The sequence below is a fragment of the Delphinapterus leucas genome, chromosome 10, assembly GCF_059928025.1.
Source record: "Delphinapterus leucas isolate spDelLeu-1000000601 "Yukka" chromosome 10, BTC_Dleu_Yukka2, whole genome shotgun sequence".
In the NCBI taxonomy this organism is placed as follows: domain Eukaryota; kingdom Metazoa; phylum Chordata; class Mammalia; order Artiodactyla; family Monodontidae; genus Delphinapterus; species Delphinapterus leucas.
Genome location: NC_143138.1, coordinates 25,227,961 through 25,249,553, shown reverse-complemented (window position 1 = coordinate 25,249,553; position 21,593 = coordinate 25,227,961). Strand labels below are relative to the sequence as shown.

Below are 21,593 nucleotides of genomic sequence, written 5' to 3'. Positions count from 1 at the left end.
TGGAAAAAAAAAAAATCAAATACTTAAAAAAAAAACCCGAAAAACAACCTACTCTTTCCCCTCCCAATTCATAAAGGGAGGCTGAGCATCTCCTACTTTCCTGCCTCCTTCAAGAATTGACTGTTCAACTCCACTTCCCCCTTTACCTTCAATTTCCTCTCTGTAGGATCCTTTTATCAGCTGACAAATCTGTTCAAGTCTCCCCAACCTAAAATCTTTCCCCTTAACCCTATTTACCCTTGAATCTCACCTAGAACCACCTCACGATCTCATAAAAAGCAGCCAACATCAAACAGCCTTCACTTTTTTAGCTCCAATATTCCCTCTAGTTCTGTTTCCGGCTGTAAGGCAGTCTACAGATGCTGAAACCTATGTGCTACTTCTAAAATTGACAGATAAAATATACACAAAACTTATAAAAATGAATAGACGAACCTGCAAGAGACTCTGAGGTCAAGACTGAGCCGGGCATGAGTCAGTAAAAGGAAGCTGTCAGACACCCTGGGAGTTGCATGGTCTAGAGAGACCTGAGCCACACATGGCTATTTAAATGTAAATTAAGTAAAAGTAAATGAAAAACCTCAGTTCCTCACTTGCATTAGCCACACTGCAAGTGCTCTGTGACTGGTGACTACTATACTGGACAGTGCAAAACATATCCCAGAGAAACACCTCAGCATCTGGAAGCGAGCAGCTCAGTGTGCACTGGCACCTCATTCAGACATCACAGAACCTGAGGTTATAAACATCCTGAAAGAAGTCCCTAGAGTAAAGAAAAGGGGAGGCAGATGCTGGGTTGACGAGTCCCCAGAGCAGAACGCTACATGATCAGACATACAAAAAACGCCAGAAGAACCTTTGTGTAACACAAGAATGTAAAGGTTAAATGGTTAAAGAGAACAAGGTGATGTGGGGACGCGATGCAGCAAATTTTTATTAAAGCAAAAGCACTGTCCAAAATCAGCAGTAACTAAAAAGAAAGTTAAGTAGTATCTATCAAACAGGCATGAACAAAAAGGAAATTAGCTATTTTTAAAACTGTTCCAAAAGACAGCCAATCTGAAGGCCCAAATACAATAATGTATAGATGGCAAAGAGAATGGCGGCGGGGGGGGGGGAAGAAATGAACATCTCGAACATCTAAAAAGGTATTTACGGGACTTCCCTGGCGGTCCAGTGGTTAAGACTCCATGTTCTACTGCAGGGGGCGCAGGTTCGATCCCTGGTCAGGGAACTAAGATCCCTGTATGCCGCGCCATGTGGCATGCATGCATTCATACATACACGCATGCATGCATGCATACATAAATAAAAATTTTGAAAAAGGTGTTTACACCACACTGAGACCTTACTCTTGATTAACTCCTTTCTGCTCTGGATTTTTATTTTACAAACTGACCACTAGGGCTTCCCTGGTGGCGCAGTGGTTAAGAATCCACCTGCCTATGCAGGGGATGGGGGTTCGAGCCCTGGTCTGGGAAGATCCCACATGCCGTGGAGCAACTAAGCCCGCGAACCACAACTACTGAGCCTGCGCTCTAGAGCCCGCGAGCCACAACTACTGAAGCCCGCGTGCCTAGAGCCCGTGCTCCGCAACAGGAGAAGCCCCTGCAGTGAGAAGCTCATGCACCACAAGGAAGAGTAGCCCCCGCTCGCCCCAACTAGAGAAAGCCCGCGTGCAGCAACAAAGACCCAACACAGCCCAAATAAATAAAATAAATTAATTTTTAAAAAAAACAACAAAAAAACCCTGAACACTACAGTCCTCCAGTAGAGCACCTATGCAAGCAACCAGCATATTCAGACGACATAAATTTACTTTTAAATATTATCCTACCGAAGTATGGTACTTACAGACCTACAGATACATTTATTTGATAAAATGACCAAAACCAGTCCACCTGATGAAGTTCACGTACAAAGGTGACATTCAGAGATCCTCCTGTGACATAAATCAAGAAATTTATTCAGGCAGAAGGACTCAGGAGGCAATAGCTGATGAAGTAAGACACCACCACCCACCCCCATGAAGGATGTTTTCACAGCCAAGTAGAAGGTTGGTCCTTATTTAAAAATACAATAGGCTCTAGTTAGAACAGGGGTTCTCAAAGTGTAGGCCAGACACCTGAAGGTCCTTGGGTCCTTTTCAGGGGTTCTATAAGATCAAAACTATTTTTGTAATGTTGCTAAGAGATTACTTTTTCAATCTCATCTCTCTCTTCACTGTTAAGTGACCCAGAGGCTACATAATGTGTGATATCTCAAAAGACTGAATGCAGAAGCAGAGAAGAGGATCCAGTTGTCCTTCATTAAGCCAGATACCAAAGTGATGGGCAAAAACAGTCAAATGTCTGGTTTCACTCATTTCTTTTTGTTTGGAAAAGAATATTTTTCATAAAAATATAGACAATGTTATCATATAATGGGCTAATTATTACTTTTAGATGTATTACTATTTAAAATTATTTAAAAATAATTTAAAATCAATTTCTAACAGAATAAATACCAATAGATATAACCCACATAAACAAAAGCTCTGAGGTTCTCAGTAATTTTTAGAAGTGCAGGTCCTCAGACCAAAAAGTCTCAGAGTTGCTGTATTAAAAACCGCATACAGAATTTTTTCCCCTCTGTAAGGTTTTATCTCTAAAAAGACGTTAATTTAGCTTCTCAACTTAAAGGCAAAATTCCCAAATATACCTCAAAAAGAGCCAGCTAGCAGTAATGAATAAAACGTACAATGAATACATTTTAATTTAAAGCACTCTGTGAAATAATTACATTCTTACCGGTTTCCCAGTAACTCAAATTATATACAGCAGGATGAGCTGATTTTCACATTAGTATGTGGGCTAAAACCTCTGAACGTTTCTTTAGCATGATACTTCCCTTTCAGATGAAGATACTCCTCGTGGAAACTCTTACTCACCAAAACCTAAAACTTAATTAAGTCATAAGTAATAAGGCCTAAGTATCCTGTAGCTAAGTCACATTAGGTAGTGCTGCAGCTAAAATGCTATTAACTCACCAGCCAGTACACAGATGCTGAAGTGCTTATGTACATATACATATATACATACACACACACACACGTGAGAGAAAGAGAGAGAGAGGGCTCAGAATCAATCAAAAATTCATTTTCCGGCCACTACAAAACATCTTTTAAAACACCACACTTTCCATTTAACTATCGCCTCAGTTGTCCAACTGTCACTGGGTCCTCCGTTCTCTGATTCATGTTGCTAATGAGTCCAACAGAGCGTCAGGCAGGAGGTTTCCCCAAACTTAAAAGTGCAGCCTGCTCAGGGGAGCACATCTGCCCGGTCAGGGGCTCACCTCCTTCTCCCTCTAAATGGGGTGTCAGTGGCAGGTATGTCCCTGACATGACACAGAAATATAATTACCAACAGGAAAGCAGAGTCCCCACTGGAGGAAGAAAAGCAGGTCAGCAGAGACAGACAGAATGAATATGAATAAGAGGGAGAAAATCACAGGACACTCCTTTCTCCAAAATAAGAATCTGAAGGTGACATTTCAGAGCTCCAAGCATGACCCCCCCGCCTCATTTATTCCTTTGACAGAGAGCAGTGTCGACGGGAGAACAAATCCTGTGTGAAGCTTAACACTCACTTGCTATAAAGGTGTATTATGTCCTCCCATCCGTCGTGAAGAAACCCAGTGCTTTCAAACAAGAGTTCAGGGTGTTCACCTTAGGTCACGGCCACAGTGCAGTTATCTGCAGGCTTCTCTCTACAAAATGTTTTCTCTATTTGCTTTCTTAGTTTGGAAAACATTACAGAGAAATGCCTGTAGGCCAAGCGGTCTGTCTCATTAGGGGAAACAACTTGATTTCAAGAAAGAAAAAAATCATGACTGTTTCCTGGGGACAGCACAGTTGAAATGTCAATAATGGGCACTGGGGTCCAGACCAACACCTCCTCCCCCACCTCCTGCTCAACACGGCTTAACCCTGCTGCACTTGGTTGCCGGATACTGTGGGGCCTTTGTCTTACAGGGATACCAATTGATGCGAAAGACAACTCACCAGGTAGCACCCACAAATCTTATTTAATCAAATCAAAGAGCAAAGGGAAGGGAGAACAGAAAGTTTAGTTGGTTAACTTAGAACGAATGACATCTCGTGTTAATCTTATTTTTTTCTGAGAATGAAATGTAAGTAACTCACTGAAATTAAACTGATTTTCATGTGTGGTTTATGGACATCATTATTAGTCATAACTCATCTTCAAAGGCTTTTTTTTTTACTTATATTCAGTACAATCTTCACTGAAAACTTTTAAACTTATATTACTCGATACACTGCCACCAAGTAGAAGGACAGTGATCAGAGTGCTAAGACGGCAGCAACAGACAGGTAGGAAGGCAATGTGGTGCCAAAGTAAAACACCTCTAATGTCAATACACTCTACACAGCTCCTCGGAAATGGTCCCTCTCCCATTTCTCAGGAAACAGGTTGTAACTTCAATCATTACAACCAAGTTCATTATGAAGAACAAAGGAATTCAAAAACCAAGAACTTTCAGGACTTTCAGTAACCAAGTCTAAAATAAGTACATATATAGTTCAGTGGCAAATTGATATTTTTAAAAAACAGATGTGGAAATGTTCTAGCAAGTACCATCCATTTCCCTTTTCCAACACAAGCCAAGTTTTGTTTAGGGCTCTATCCTCCCCAGTTCAGTGGGTGAGATCTGATAGGGTCAGGACCCGGGGGCAGGTTGGGGGTGGGTAGGTAAGCGTGTGACCCTGATGACCAGCTGGGTGATAGACCAACCGGAGCCAGAGAGGCTTCTGGGAAGATGACCTGCAGCACAGGGTGAAATATGCAAGGAAGGGTCATGGATGATGTTATTTTTAGTTTTTTAAAACAATTATTTAGTATTAACTTATTTTTATTTAGTAAAAATCTTTTAAAGATTCACAGAATTGGACTTCCCTGGTGGTGCAGTGGTTAAGAATCCTCCTGCCAATTCAGGGGACACGGGTTCGAGCCCTGGTCTGGGAAGATCCCACATGCTGCAGAGTAACTAAGCCCGTGAGCCGCAACTACTGAGCCTGCGCTCTGGAGCCCGTGCTCCGCAACAAGAGAAGCCACCTCAACGAGAAGCCCACATGAAGAGTAGCCACCACTCGCAGCAACTAGGGAAAGCCCGCACACAGCAACAAAGACCCAACGCAGTCATAAATGAATGAATGAATGAATGAATAAATAAATAAATGGGAGCGGGGGAGAAAAGAGTCACAGAATTCAAATGGCCGCAAAAAAATTTAGGCAAAAAACACTAAGAAAAACTTCTTAATTTTAAGGAATGTAACATACTGGATTCTTCAAAAGGGCTGCTGAGTCTCTTCACCAGAAAAATTTAAAGAAAGGGTACAGATAAATCATGACCAATGACACCCAATCCTGTATCCCCAACTCCACGCTCAAGGGCCAGTTTCCATCTGCTCTCTCCACCTACATACATGAGATGCTTCTGAACCTTAAACCCAACAAGCCAAGCCTCCCTTCCTCCTGACTCACTCCAGGTGATTTCCTGCCCAATCACCTTCCCAGGAATCCAGCCCTGAAAGCACACTCCACCCCGCAGCATGGATCCCAGGCCAGCCAGGGCTTCAGGCTTGTTAACAGGCCCTGCGATTCCAGTCACCCACTCCCCCACCGCGGCCTGCCTCAGCCTCGTCACCTCTTTGCCAGAACCATCTTCTATGAACTCCCTGGCCTCCAGAACCTCCCCTCATCCAGTCCATCTAATGCATGAATCTGTCACATTGATATCTTAAAGCACAACTCATTCACTCAGCAAACAAGTACTGACCGCTGTATCAGATAACCAAGGACCACAAACTTAGTGGCTTGAAACACCACAAATGCATCTTAGGGGTCAGAAGTCCAAAACGGGTCTCAATGGACTAAAACCAAGGTGTGGGCAGGGCCGCGTTCCTTTTTGGAGGCTCTATGGGAGAATCCTTTTCTTCGCCTTTTCCAGCTCCTAGGGATTGCCTGTATCACTCCATTCACAGCCCCCTCCTCCATCTCAAGGCCAGCAACACTGGGCCAAGTCTCCTCACACCCCACCCTTCTACTTCTCTCCCGCCTCCCTGTTCCATACTTAAGGACCCTGGGGGTTACCCTGAGCCCACCTGGATAACCTAGGACCCTCCCTGCTTCAGTCAGCTGATTGGCAACCTTAATTCCGTCTGCAACCTTAATGCTGCTCTGCCTATAACCCCACATATTCATGGGTGCTGGGGATTAGGACACGGACATCTCTGGGGGCCCTTATTCTGCTGACCATAAGCGCCTGATACAAGGCACCGGGAGGGGCAAAGGTTAAACACAGACTTGGCTGTCAAGCTTGTGTTAGTCCTTTGATACCAACTGTTAACTGACTCCCGCTGCTTAAAGAATTGAGCCTAGGGCTTCCCTGGTGGCACAGTGGTTGAGAGTCCGCCTGCCGATGCAGGGGACACGGGTTCAAGCCCCGGTCCGGGAGGATCCCACATGCTGCGGAGCGGCTAGGCCCGTGAGCCATGGCTGCTGAGCCTGCACGTCCGGAGCCTGTGCTCCGCAACGGGAGAGGCCACAAAACGCCCGCATGCCGCAAAAAAAAAAAAGAATTGAGCCTAAACCACTTAATTTGCTATTAAAGCCTTCCATGATTTCGAAACACTCCTGCAGGATTATCTCACACTACTTCCCTGAAGTACCCTAGCGCTGTCCTCAACCTGCAGAACCGGGAGCACCCAACACACCGGCTTCTGCTCCACAGCCACACGCACACCGCGCTCCAGTTCACATGCCACCTGCCCTCTCTCTGCCTTCCCTGAATGCCCACAAAGCCCTGTTGCGCCAGTTGGCCATTCAGCAGTGACACAAAGGGTTCAGGCAGAGGGATGACCCTGAGCCAGCTGTGTGGCCCGGGCATGCCACTTGACAGCCTTGCTTTCATGATCTGTCAGTGAAAAGCAGCCCAAATTAGTCTAAATCCGTTCCCAGTTCTACGAACTGGGGGGGTTTGTATCCATTTCTCTCAACCCCCAAAGTTACTGTCCAATCAAGGTCACCATCACGTCAACTGGATTAGTGCACTCCCTCCCGATAGAGGGTCCCTGACTCCAGCCTTGCGTTGCTCCCCACTCCCCAAAAAGCATCTTTCTAGGTTACTCACCTCAAAACCAGTTAAAGGCTCTTAGGAAAATGTCCAAACTCCTCAGGGTGGCCCCAGACCCCTGCTTCCTCCTTCGATTTTCCTATCAGTTCGTCATGTGCTACCTGCTTCCTCACCTCAGTGCCTTTGCCTGAATGCCTACTTCCTCTTTCCACCAGGCAGATGTCTGCCTGTTCTCCAGGCACCCTTCCCCGGCCCTCCCGGTCTGATTTACGGGTCCTTCCTGTCTGCGCCCATAGCACCCCACACTACGCTCTCCGTTCTCATCACCGTGGTAGTAGTGTCTGTTCCCCGTCAGGATCCTCCAGACTGCAACTTCCACACGGGCAGCACCGTCAGTCAACCTCATCTACCACCCTAGGTACAGACTGGGGGGTGGTCACCCAAATTCTGGATAGAGCAGAAGGACCTGCTCACAGCCACCCAGAATCAAGATGAGATTTCTCGGTCTGTCTTGCAGCATCATGTGGCTGCACGTTTAAGGTTCTGGCCAAGCAGACATAAGCAAAATTGTCTAAGGGCAGTTTCTGGGAACTTCCCTAAGAGAAAGCACGAATGAATCCTCTGTCCTTTCTGCCTCTGTCTCTCCCTCCATCCTGCTGCCTCTAAGCCTTACACACAGTGAGCTAGGAGCCTACAGCTGGGTCATACCTGTACCTTTCTCCAGCCCTTTATGGGAAATACAATACCTTGTTTTGAGATGCCATTATTGGAACCATCATTATTTTGGAATCCCTGTCGCCTGCACTCAAATTTAATTGCAACACACACAGCCATATCCACAGCACCAGTAATTATCTGTTGCATCAAGTACATACCTCACCTCTTCTACTGGATTATAATCTATTTGTCAGTAGGTGTACTGTCATGTGTCTCTGCGGGATCCATGCACCCGAGCAGAGGGCAGCACACAGAACTCCTCTACGGTGAATAAGTGGGGATGGTCAATGAATTGATGACCACGTGGTTACTGATGCAGACAGACTCAGTCCAAGCTACACGGGGCTACCTTAACCTTGGCTCACTGCTGCGGCCAACCAAAATAAAGTTAAAAAGAGTGTCTACACCACTATGTATAAAATAGATAACTAATGAGGACCTCTTGTATAGCACAGGGAACTCTACTCCGAGCTCTGTGGTGACCTAAATGGAAAGGAAATCCAAAAAAGAAGGGACATACGTATCCGTATGGCTGATTCACTTTGCTGTACAGCAGAAACTGACACAGCAGTGTAAGCAACTGTACCCCGATTAAAAAGAAAAAAAAAAAAAGTGTCAGTTTCTACCATTACTTGATCAGGGAATAGTTCAGAGCCTAGACACCAGAGTTCATCCTCTTCCTTCCTCGGGCACAGGGTCACCAGTGTACTCTATCACTGGCTTACTCCACCTAAAAGCTCTACAAGGTAATACGCAAATAAGCAAGGTCCTTTAACACAGACATTAAAAAAACATCCTCTGCTCCTGGGCAGGTGGGATGTCTAGCAATTTGCTCTACTCCCTCAGCCTGGTTGGGGGAACAGCAACCCTAAGCAGGGAAACCAGTGCCCCAGAGCCCGCTTCCCCAGGTGGGCCCCTCCTCTGTGCAGTGTTACGAAGCCTCAGGCCTCTCAGGCTACTGAGGCATACTCACCTTCACACAGCCATAAGCACAGGTTACAGAACTATCGTACTTGAAAGGTACATATTTAGAGACATTCGTGCAAATAATTGGCAGATACCTACTACATGCCAGACAGGACACAGGTACCAAGGATACGCGGGGAGCGTGCCAGACGCTGAGCAGAGACAGAAGGAAAGCACTCGTCAGCCTCACTTGACGAATGAGGAGACTGAGGCACACAGAGGTTAGTTAGTCATGTATAACCAAGGTTACACAAGCCGGAAGGGGTGGGAACATCTAATCGAGTCAAAAGCATCAAAGGTTCTAGGCTGTATGAGTTTGACTTACAAAGAACAGGGCCTTTTCTGTTATTTAGTTTGCTTTGCTTTTGTGTTTCTGTCGGTGCGGAGCAATTGAGGAAGCATCCAAATACAGCCTACAAGGCACATCTGGGGAGATGTGAGTCTGTGGTGTGTGCAGAGTGAAAAGTGCCGGCAGGAAACGATGCTGGATCAAGGGTGGCCCTAACAGGGAGTAAACGAAGGTGTTAGGGTGGAGCGCATGATCCCATTAACCTGTCACAAGACCTCTGTGACAGCACAGTTGGGAGCAGAACACAGGGAGGCAGGAAGGAGGAGGGGGAAACCAGGCACCTAGGAAGGACTGGTGGGCTGCGGACAGGGCAGAGCCCGAATGGACACCTGGTGACTTGATGGTTGGAGGGAGCGGGGGAAGGATGCAGCTGACAGGAGAAGGACCCAGGCAGTGCTGCCAGCCTGACGGCCTGGGCACACAGGCGATGGCGGTGCTCCTGGCCATGCTGGCCAACAGGAGACAGGTTTGGAGGGCAACCAGGTGAATCAGCGGATGAGAAGTTCTGAACCTGGAGCTCAAAAGAAAGAAGTGGATTAGAAATAAAAGTCTGGGGTGGGGAGTATGACTCCGCATGAGGGGGGAGCCGGCTGGGGGGAGGCACGAGGGCCTCGCCCGCCCGCGCCCTGCGTGGCTGACAGCTTGCAGCACATGGTGCTCTGCAGCATCCTGCCGGGGCCAGGCTGGGGCGGCCGCCGGGGCCCCCACGTGAGGGGGAGACCCGGGACTCTCAGAGGCCATGGCTGGCGCTCAGGGCCCTGCCTGTGGCCAGCGGGGGGCAGCGACTGCAGCCTGGGTCGGTCAGCGGCCCTTGGAGCCCGGCCGGCGTGAGGCAGCCAAGGCCTGGGCCTGGTTACCTGGGCGGAGGGCGGGGAAAGTGGGGACCCGCCATCCCTGGGGACCAGTGGGAAGGTCCATGGAAGTTAGACCTGGTCGGCCTGTTTTCAGAGGGAGGCCCGGGTTAGAGGACCCTTTAGCCACTGTGGAGGAAGTTAGATCTTCAGGGTGCAGCTCTACAGACCCTTCTGGGTGTTGGGGGAGGGCCCAGTTCCATTCGCTCTCAGCCAGGCTGGGCCTGGGCCGTGCGGCGCCCTCACGTCACTCTGGCTGCAGATCGTTCTCCTCCCAGGTCACTGTAAGAAAGTCTTCCTACCCTCCTCCTTTGTTGGGATGCCCTTGTTAACATTGTCGGCTCACCTGCATCTTTCTGCCTGGGTGGGCTTTTAAGGCTTCTAGGCGTTTGTACACTTTTGGTTTAAAACCATGGGGGGAGGTATGGAGCCCACTGCTGGCAGGTCTTTTACTTGCTGATTGTGTATTTCTGGGGCTAGATTTTAAAGCAGCCCTTTTGGTTGTTACTAGGAAGACATGTTAGGGAAAGAAAAAAAAAAGAGTGACTTCTGTCGAAAGCTAAATGTTTGAAAAATTGACCCAATTAATACAAGTTTTAGGTGAAGTTCTTTGAGACATGAAGGGAGGTAGGATGTGTTCTTGGAAAGGTCTTTTCAGATTCTGAAAGGCTTGTCAAAGTGCAAGCGTTGGGGTATCCCTGGTGGCGCAGTGGTTAAGAATCCGCCTGCCAGTGCAGGGGACACGGGTTCGAGCCCTGGTCCGGGAGATCCCACATGCCGCAGAGCAACTAAGCCCGTGTGCCACAACTACTGAGCCTGCACCCTAGAGCCCGTGAGCCACAACTACTGAGCCCACATGCCACAACTACTGAAGCCCATGCACCTAGAGCCTGTGCTCCACAACAAGAGAAGCCACTGCAACAAAGAGTAGCCCCTGCTCACCACAACTAGAGAAAGCCCGCGTGCAGCAACGAAGACCCAACGCAGCCAAAGATAAATAAATAAATTTACTTTTTTTTTTTTTTTTTTTTGCGGTACTCGGGCCTCTCACTGTCGTGGCCTCTCCCGTTGCGGAGCACAGGCCCCGGACGCGCAGGCTCAGCGGCCATGGCTCACGGGCCCAGCCGCTCCGCAGCATGTGAGATCTTCCCAGACCGGGGCACGAACCTGTGTCCCCTGTATCGGGAGGTGGACTCTCAACCACTGTGCCACCAGGGAAGCCCTAAATAAATAAATTTAAAAACCAATAAATAAATAAAGTGCAAGCATGGAAAAAGCTTGTGGCGAAGGGGGGCAAGAAAAAGCAGGTCCAGAAGTTTACTCTTGACTGTGCCCATCCTGTAGAAGATGGAATCATGGATGCTGCCAATTTTGAGCAGTTCCTTCAGGAAAGAATGAAAGTGCATGGAAAAGCTGGGAATCTCAGAGGAGGTGTTATAACAATCGAAAGAAGCAAAAGCAAAATCACTGTAACTTCCGAGGTGCCTTTTTCCAAAAAGTATTTGAAATATCTCACGAAAAAATATTTGAAGAATCATCATCTACGTGATCGGTTATGCACAGCTGCTAACAGGAAAGAAAGTTGTGAGTTAACGTTACTTCTAGATTAATCAAGATGAATAAGAGGAGGAAGATGAGGACTGAAACTCAGCTATCTGGAGTATTTTATATGAATTCTTAAATAAAATTTAGGAAAAAAAAAAGAAATGTCTGAGATGGACAATGGGTTGGGTGGGTGGGTGAATACTTGAATCCATGGGTTAAGTAAATCACCCACTGAGATTGGTTTTCCAACAGTACTTTGCAACTATTCACCTACATCTTGAATTTCGGGAAGCACTTTAAAATATGCCAGTCCCATTTCCTAAAAGATGGTAAACTCAAGCATGGAGCTCTGTACCAGGGCTCAATGTAGAGCACCCACCTCACTCTGCACTCGCAGCCACCTTCCTCTGGGTCGCTGAGCCTCTTCCAAACCTACCGCGCCTTGCAAAGAAAACAAAAAGGATCTGCCATAACAAGCCCAGCACATACAGCATTCTCCTGGGTTCACGAAGTCCTGAAACACTGTCTTTAAGGGGGTATTTGGAGAAGCTCCGACCTGTTTCACAGGACAACCGCCTTCTTGGCTGAAACAAACTTGCAGACAATGGAAGGCCGCACAGATCTGGATATGAGATCCTCTGCAAGCCTCTAACTGGTCCCTTAAAGACCCAGCTTAAAGAGGCCGAGCTCTACTTCCACCCCATTTCTAACATACAAATCAGACTGCAACTGCAGATAGCTGGGAGACAAACATTCAAGCGGCTTTTCAGCAACATTAAGCAGCTGACCACAGCCTGATATGATTACTTGATTAACTGACGTGATTACTTGAATATTCAAAATAAATAGTCATGTTCTCCAAGCTAATTCATACAAAATATACAAAGGCAGCCTTACAGCCTTGGTTGAAATTAAAAGAGGGTGGAGAAATATAATTAACAAAGATAAGTTATGTACCCCCCTGGAGAGAAAATGTCTTAGATTTTAATTCAAATCTGTGTAACATAAATAAGGGTGTGACACGAAAACACATTTCTTCTTAAAAACTCAATCTAAACCTCCATATTTTATAACTGTTGTTCAGGTGTGTGTGGGGGGGTGGGAATGGGAGGAACAGGCAGGGTTAAAATGTGTTTCAAAAAGAAAAAAGCCTGGTACGATCTGGCATTTTTAAAAGCAAACACAACCCAGCAATCAATCTATCATGTCCTCTACAGAGTGTCTAAAGCCAACAGTTATTTTATCACCTGGTAACATTCCATGTTAATATATAAACAATTCTGTGAATTTTGTGATCCTCATATTTTAGGAATTATGGTACTTAACAGCCATCATAATGTTGTCAGACCTAGTGACCCACACCCAGAAAGAAAACGAGGAAGTCCTAAAACAGTAAGAATCCCAAGAGGACTGAAGGGCTGGGGAAGATGTTATTCTGAACAGCCCGAACAAGCAGCCTTTAACCAGGCCTGTGTCAGAATGACCCAGATGTTCTCAAAACACACAGGATGTACACCTCTACTCAAGGGAGATCAGACAATCCGCAGATGGAGGCTGCCTGGAGGATGTGGGTGCCCTTCCCTCCCAACCCACAGCCCTCAGGTCTTATACACCTTGTAGATCAAACCCAGGCTGCGCTGGGGTCAGACAAGGAAACCGACGCTGGATGCCCTCAACCAGTCTGGGTTTGAACCCGGCCTCTGTCACCTGCTAGCTGGGAGGCCTTGAACAAGTCACTTAACCTTTCTGTGTATTAGTTTCTCATCTGTAAAACTGGGGTACCTACCTCATGGGGAGTTTGGTGAGGCCAAAATGAATTGACAGATGTAGAGCACCTTAGAAAAGCGCCTGGCATGTAGTGTATTTAGCACCCACAGAACAGCCTCATTCTCTTCATAAGTTGCAAACATTGCCCAACTGCAGTGTCATTTATTCTTCTGAAGAACATTATAACAGAAGATTGAGTCAGCTGAGTAAACAATGCTTCAGTGAACATCCTATCCAATAGAGGGATTATTTTTTAACTACGCACATCAAATTAAGTCAGTCCCCTACTTAACTTTTATGTATAATATCGATAGTCTGGACACCCTCCAAAGGAGGCACAGGTATTATCACCTGCAAGTTCTACACAGAAGTCTCAGAGGTGCAGTGACTGGCCTGCCGGAGCCTGCCCAGCCTTGTGGGGCAGAGCTGGGTCCCTATCCTGTGCAGCTGCTAACCTGAAAGGCCTCTTTGCCAATCCCCTTCCTATAGCTTTGCTAACTTTAAAAAAAAGCACAGTAGATGCTCTTAATAAATGCACCTCAGATCCACAGTAAAGCTAAACATTCGGAAGTTTTGTAAGAAGTAAGCTCAAATTTTCACAGAGGTACATATCAGCTCACAAACAGGGCAGATAGAGGTGTCAACAACTCCTGTAGATATTAAGGTAATGTATTTCTTCTGCCAAAACCTGAAGCAGAGGTACCCTGAACGCTACCCTCAAGGGACGTACAGCGCACGGCCAAACTTCCCAGGGAAGCAAATGAATAATCATTGAATTCGGCGTCATAAGAACTCTTCTTTGGGGAAGGAGAAATTCACAATTACTCTGTAGGAGTGTGTGCTATCCCAAGACAGAAGGAACAGGTACTCTGGGGTTCAGAACAACTCATATAAAATAAGGACCAGAGTGGCCAATTCTCCAGTGTGGCTTTAATTAGGTCTGTTTAGTATACACTTATCAGAGATTAGCTCTGACACAGTAAAACTGTTGACAATGGGGAAAGAAATGGGCAGAGGGCGTGTGCTAGCAGGAGGGCGTGAACCTAGTGTTAGGACTGTCCTTTGAAACTGCAGGTGTTTCAAGAAGATGGTTATTCTAGGGGCTTCCCTGGTGGCGCAGTGGACGGGTTCGTGCCCTGGTCGGGGAAGATCCACATGCCGCGGAGCGGCTAGGCCCGTGAGCCATGGCCACTGAGCCTGCGCGGCCGGAGCCTGTGCTCCGCAACGGGAGAGGCCACAACAGTGAGAGGCCCGCGTACCGCAAAAAAAAGAAAATGGTTATTCTAACTGCAGAAAGCATGAGAGTCCCAGCACTAAAAATCTTAAGTGAAAAACTATTTCCTAAATCCCAGTCAGCAAGAAAACATTCATCAAACAAAAGGTACCAAAGTCTAACTTAAGATACAAGGAATACTGAGACATCGCACACAACTGTGCTTTAAATAGGAAGCATAAGGATTCAGTCTTCCTAAAAACTCACCAAGTATGAATATTTTCAATCCAGGGGCCACACAATTCCAAAAGCAAATGCATAAGTCAAATAAAAGTGTCCCCGTAGAGGAAACATGCCAGTGGGAATCAAAGAGCTTGGTAATGATAACATTTAGGGGTTGAAATCGGGATCAGGTGGGAGGAGGGATTCTATGACAGAAACTCAAAATGAGGTCAGTCTACCTTCCTGAACAACTCACTCTGCTAGGCCGGAACATCTCCAGCAGTTACGATTAACCTCTTAAGGAGAAAACTGTAATTTCCATCACTGATTCTGACATCTACCTTACTGAGACCTAAATGACTTCAACTTTCATTCTCTATCCCTGGTCAAACAGAAACAAAGGATTTGCTCTCGGCAAAAGTGAAAATAAAAAATTTTCGTTCTGAGACAGACTTGAAAATCACCTTGGTGTAACTGTTTATTTTTAAAGAAAGGGACCAATGCCCAGAATTGATTTTCTTAAGGCTGATGGCAAGTTTAGGATAGGGAACCAGGGCAGCCGGGCTCTATACAAGGATGAGGCACTCTACCTGAACCACTGTGCCTTCCAAACCTCTCAGATTACTTCCGTTTTAATAACAAAGAAATATGCGTGTGCTTTACCATAATCCTGTATTAGGAGGCAATGTTTATTTTAGTATCTCTTACGTAAGCTGAGGTAACTCAGTGGGTGAGAGGAACCCAGAGGCCTTGGTTCTCACTCCTGGCTCTGCCAGCAACTGGCTCCATGAGCTTCAGCAATACTGAGACTTTACTTTTCTCACCAACAATACGTCATTAAAAGCTGGGAAGCATCCTGATTTCAGTAATATTAAAATGCGAAAGACGGCTTGTGTGATTTTACCATGCCACTGACTGTAAGCTGCATCTCTACCCAGATATGTGAAAATGTGAAAAACTGCCTGAAAACGGATGAAATGTGGTGGAAACACACACCTGTAAAGTGGCGGACAAACACCAGCTGCAAAGAGGACCGCGGGCCCGACAGGGGGAGAAAGGGCCTGTCTGGATGGAACGTGGGCCCTTAAGATGTTTCCACCTGAGGACAAAGCCTCCTCCCTCTTCCCCCACGACACCGCATTTCTTCTAACTCCCAGGCCTGAGAGCGCCCTTCCTCTTGCTGGCCCTCAATCCAGCTGGTCTCCAAGTTGCGTAGATCTTGTCCTAGAAACAACCTCATGTGATTAGCTCGCTGCAGTCTGTGCTCATGGCTGTGGCTCCAGGTGAGGCCTCACCACTGCCCTGGCCTCCAACAGCCTCCCAGTCCACCCCCACACAGCCCCGGTGTCCGTCCTCGCCAATCCCCACCACGTACTCTGACCACACTCATATTCTTGGAACACAGGATTCACAACGCACTCCTTCTGGTTCAAAAGCTTCAGCGGTCCTGTTACCCAACATCTCAGGAAAGACAGCAGGCTACTGGGTCAAGTCCACCCAGGCTGGAATGATTTGTGACCTTGGGCAAGACTAAAACTTCTGAGCCTCCATTTCCTCATCTGTTAAGTGGGAATGCTCACAGTACCAATTAACAGTACTTGAGATAAACCCACATAAAAGGGCTCAATGCAGAGTTTGATATGTACTAAGTTTAATAAAAGTTAGCCCCCCCCCCCTTTTTTTTTTGCGGTACACGGGACTCTCACTGTTGTGGCCTCTCCCGTTGCAGAGCGCAGGCTCAGCGGCCATGGCTCACAGGCCCAGCCGCTCCGCGGCATGTGGGATCTTCCCGGACCGGGGCACGAACCCGTGTCCCCTGCATCGGCAGGCGAACTCTCAACCACTGCGCCAACTTGCCTTTCTAACCTTTCTTTCCACTTCTGCCCTATTAGCTTCAGGCAACTGGGCTACTTGCTTTAATGCCCAATGATTCACTTGTTTGCTCTCCAAACTCCCTCTCCTAGAATGCCCACCCTCTGACCTCTGTGCGCCCATAAGATTCCTCTATGACGGGTAAAGTGAAATTCAAATATTGATTCAGTTCTGTTTCATTTAATCCAATCATCTCTTTGATGGGGCCTGACATCCTTGGAGGCCCTTATAGCCGACACACCCCCCATGTCCACAGAGGCCCTTCCTGAAAGTGTAGTTAGCAGCCAGGTAGGTGAGATGAGATTTAAATCCACTTCCTCAGTTTGGGATGGGCCCCAGGTTATCAGATTTCATTGTTTTAGTTATTACTTCAAGTAACCAAAGCCAAAATCAATCACCTCAAGGGCAAGGACCCTCTTTGGAAGGTGGTGGGAAGGGAAGTTCCCACATGAGAATATGGTAATAAGGGGTCCAGACTAGCTGGCAGTCATCTTGCAAAATCAGCCTATGGACATAACCAACATCTGAGGAGACTTCAGAGAAACAGAGCAAAAGTTCTGCCTATGGGACTTTTCAGGTCAGATGGTCATTTAAGCCCATCTGCATTGGGTTTTCTGTCTCTTGCACGAAAAACAGGCCCATCAGTGCTAGGCACTGATACATCTAACATGGTGAGCTCTGCCATAAAGCTTTCCCAGAAACAGTGAGACAAGCCCCCTGGAAATCTGCTTCTGATACCCTTCTAGTAGAAGGTGCAGATTAAGTATGGGTATAAAAGGATTAAAGTGTAAACTCATTCAGGAAGCCCTTTGGAGTCAGAAACTGTCGTTCAGCTTTGTATACAACCTCTTCCCCCAAGACACACACACACAGTACACACTCAGTAACTGACAAGTCAATTAATTAATAAAGAGAGTAAATCAAATGTGGGCTAAAAGGAAGGAATAGACTTGACACAGATTTAAAAATGGCAAATTGTTAATCTTGGATGGCTCGAAGATGGACCTTTAATCATGAGGTTAGAGTTTTAAGTTACAGAGTAACAGAGTTACATAAAGGGCAGAGCCCACTGACCAAATCCTCCCAGCAGCAAGGACAGAGGAAGGAGCATGTATGTTACAGAAGACAGAGCTATGTGATTTGGACAAGTCACTTGGCATTTCTAGGCCTTAGTTCTCAATTCTTTATAAAAGAGGTAGGGGATAGCACTTCTCACAGGGAGGCTGTAAGAATTATGTACGGAAAGCAACTATTAATAGGAAGGTGCTCACATCAGTAATACCTGAAACTGAATGCATGCAAAGACAGACCTATTTTGGGAACTAACTAATGGAAAGATTATCCCATCAGTAAAAGAGTTAGTAGGCATAAAAGAGGTATTAGACTTAATTACAAATTTTCTTAGGGGAAGGATGTGGCCCCGAGTAAGAAAGAAATAAAACCATCACTCACACTCTCTACTATCTACTTAGGCATCAAAGTCACCCTAAAGGAAAGTAAACAGTTTTGCCTTGATTTGTATAATTCAAGTTGGAAATAAGACACCCAAGTACCGATACTCACTCCTACAAACAGGAGGGCAATCAACTGTTATGCTAAGAGGAAAAGAGGGGGCAGTGGAAAAAAGATCCTTGCAGACATCCAAAAATTAAGAATTCTGACACCCCTCCCGCACAAAAAAAGAAAAAGGAAGCTCAGTCGATCCCAGGGAAGGAGATAACTCACCTCATTTTCAAAAGTGACTTTGCAGGAATGCTGGCATTAGTGTCTGTGAAAACCTAGTTTTGAATATTTTCCCAGTTACTTGAGATTCTCCAGCTGTATCCTTGGCCACACCCCCTAAACCTCACTTCCCCTTCCCCAAGAAGAAAAATAAGTGAAGAAGAAACATTTATCAAACCCATGCTGGGCACTTTCAACTGTGTCATCTCTTGGAATCCCTAACAATTCTGCAACGTGAAACCTGTGGACAGACGAGGAAATTGAGTCAAGAGGGTGAGGACAGTGTCTGAACTTATGATGTACTTTTCTTGAAGAAAATTTGGCCATCAAATCTATACACTTTTTACTTTCACTTTTCAGCCCAGTTCTGTTCTATATTCTGTAAAATTAACCATCTGTAACCATCAATAACACTCTCCCTTTTCTCTTCAGTTAGAAACAGAAAAGAAATATAAAAAAGAGGAACTGTACAGAAAAAATTCCTGGCAATGAGAAGTTATAATCTGGGGTAAGAATCTAAAAGGGACATGAGTGACATTTCTCTTTCAAGTACGGAGCTTTCCTTGGAGAATCCCAGGCAGCTTCCGAACGAACTAAAAAAGTGATCCGCTTATCCCTAACAGCAGATGGAAAGTTAAAGTGTTCGTCCACAGATAGGCTGTGTCCCTATCTGAGATTATGCACCGAACGCTGTTGGCTGAGAGGTGGTGCAAGCAAAACAAGTGCACACCAACAGGTTATCTACGGAATGGTTAGGCGAACAAGTTACAAAGCCTAACAAGCAACGTTAGCTCTTCGTCCTACCCTATAAAGAAAGCACTTCCTGCCACGGGGCCCGCTATTAAAGAATTAAGGCTGCTCGCTCCCCACTATTCTCCCGCCGCATGCCTAGGTTCCGCAGCCCAGCTCACAAGTCATGCACTGGATTCTTCCATACGGGACTCCTCACCCCTCACCCCAAAGTGGACCAAATGCATTATCCAATTTGCAATCAAGAAGCCAGGAGCTGAGCTGAACTACAATCGTGAGCAGGGGAAACCATCAACCTAAAAGTGCAAGGGCACGGAACGGTTGCAAGACACAGTTTAAAAGAACAAGCCTTGCTCCAGGCACGACTCCCTCCACCCCGAGGCGGGCGTGCAGACAGCGGGGATGGGGTGGGGGCCGAGTCTTATTGCGTGTACACTGTAAAAGAGCCTTTTCCTTGCCACTCGCAGCACACGCGACCCCAGGGCTTCCCCGGCCGCCCCCGCGCTCAGACTCCAGCTAGGGTCTCCCAGGTGGCTCTCCAGTCCCCTCCCCCGCGCTTCCCCACCGGCCTCCCCGAGGATCCGCGGGCTACAGTTATCTGGTTTTAATAAAAACCGAAGCGTTCCCGGGCTAGCGGGCTCCCACTCCGAGGGGCAGAGGCGGGACGGTAAGAGAGAAAAGGAAAGGCCGGAGGCGCCGCGCACCGACCCGCGCATTGCGACCCCGTGGCAGCTCTCCCAGCTCCCTCGGGTTTTGTTCTCCCCTGAGGAAGCGCGATCGCTCTCGGGGCTCTTCCCCGACCTCCGGCCGCGCCTTCATCCCGCCCGGGCGGGCAGACCCGAGAGCAAGAGCCCACCCGCCCTACTTCCCGTCGGCGCGCCGGGTGCGTTCCCGCCGCGCCCGTCAGCGTGCACACCGCCCGCCGACTGCTTCCACCGCCGAACAGGTGAGACAGCACCGCGCGTAAACTCCTGAGACGCCCGCACAGCTCTCACCCCGCCCGCCATCGCGCCCGGGAGCGGGCCAGCGCCCCCGGAGCTGCCGAACTCCTCTGCCACGCGGGCGCAGCGCGGGCCGAGCCGGCAGTCGCTCGTGCGCACCGGGCTCAGGACCCAATGGTGGGTCGCAACCCTCGGTCCGGGCCGCGCGCCGGCGCGGGTGTCATGGCCGAGCGGCGGCCGGGCGAAGTTTCCTGGAGCCGCCCGCTTACCTCTTAGGCCAAGGGTGGCTGCGGCTCCAAGAAGCGGCGAGGCGGCGGCGGCAGCGCCCGGGGCCAGCCGAGCCAGGAGGAGGCGGGAGGGAGTGCCGGGCCAGCAGCAGCCGCCGGGATGGGAAGAGGAAGGCTCCGGGTATCTACAATCTGAACGTGGGCTGACCGTGACGTCACAATGGCGCGGCCAGCCAATCGCCGCCGGGAGGCCGAATCAAGCGCTATGATGTCATGCGGCTCCGGAGCCAATCGCGAGACAATAGAACTTTCGTGATTGTAAATTCCAGAATCCGACGCAGTGGGGAACCGTGGTCTGGGTTGGTCCCCTCCGGTTCACGTGTCTCTGGGCGATTTTATCCCCTTTCTTCCTAATAAGCCTGCGTGGAACGCAGAGCCTGCGCAATAGCACCAGTGAAGTTCCCGGTGCCCTGAACTCTGATTCTCTTAGTGCCAGGCGTGGCGAGGTTGTGTGGCCGCGTTTGGACAGCAGCAGCCCACTCTGGTGCAGTCTCCTCGCGGGTTCTGCAAGGGAGCCAGTTCTTCTTGGTTTTGGATGATAGGGTTAAATGCCTGCAGAGGTCACCGGCGCGAACAAGATAAGGCAACAACAAAAAAGCGCTCAAAACTGATGCTATAGCTTAACTCCTGGTGGGTAGATTTACCGTGATTTTTCTTAGGGATTCTGATTTTCCCTTAGTGATCACTACCAACTCCATCTCTCCTCAAGACTTTTTGTAGAAGGAGAAAATGTAGTGGAGCAAGTGACGTATTTTCAGCTAGACAGGTTTAAGCATATAAGACAAAGTGCTTTGTGCTCAGGGCACAAGTGGAAGATCCTTGCTGTTTTTCATTGATATTTGGATAACTTAAGGCCTTCATCATCCTAGTATCCTATGCTTTCCCCATATCCAGCCCCAGAAATTAAGCCTTTCTCCCAGTGCCCTCTGGCTGTATTTCTATTACCCCATGCCCCGGACCCAACATGGTCAACTGTTTAATGTAGGCAAGTTTATTCATTTACGTATTTACAATGTTTATCATGTGCCAGCCGTTCCAGGACCTCGGCCATTGCCCATTGCCTTAAGAATACAGGTGTACAAACTATATACAAATGAGATAATGTAAACATAAACACATAACAAGATTTTTAACAGTCGATTGCCATTCAACTCCACAAACACTGACTTCAGTTTGACAGATACTATGCTAGGTGTTAGAAATAAAAAACTGCAAGGATCCCCTCCCCCTGTGAAATGATATAGTCAGGAAACA

General features: G+C 47.5%; 1 protein-coding gene and 1 pseudogene across 4 annotated transcripts in view; one reads left to right on the top strand and one right to left on the bottom strand.

Moving 5' to 3' along the window:
- The window catches only part of ELOVL5 (ELOVL fatty acid elongase 5), a 70,498-nt gene extending 50,003 nt beyond the window's left edge, over positions 1 to 20,495 (bottom strand). For 2 of the 4 annotated variants that reach the window (XM_089918618.1, XM_022582138.2), the window contains exon 1: positions 20,322 to 20,494. The gene's annotated coding sequence lies outside the window, so the exon portion shown is untranslated. Of the gene's footprint in view, positions 1 to 18,364; positions 18,453 to 20,321 lie in introns of those variants that run through there. The other 2 variants (XM_089918619.1, XM_030759758.2) reach the window with 2 other exon arrangements.
- Positions 9,597 to 13,778, top strand: LOC111178961 (large ribosomal subunit protein eL22 pseudogene; annotated as a pseudogene).
- Positions 20,496 to 21,593: the final 1,098 nt, after the last annotated feature.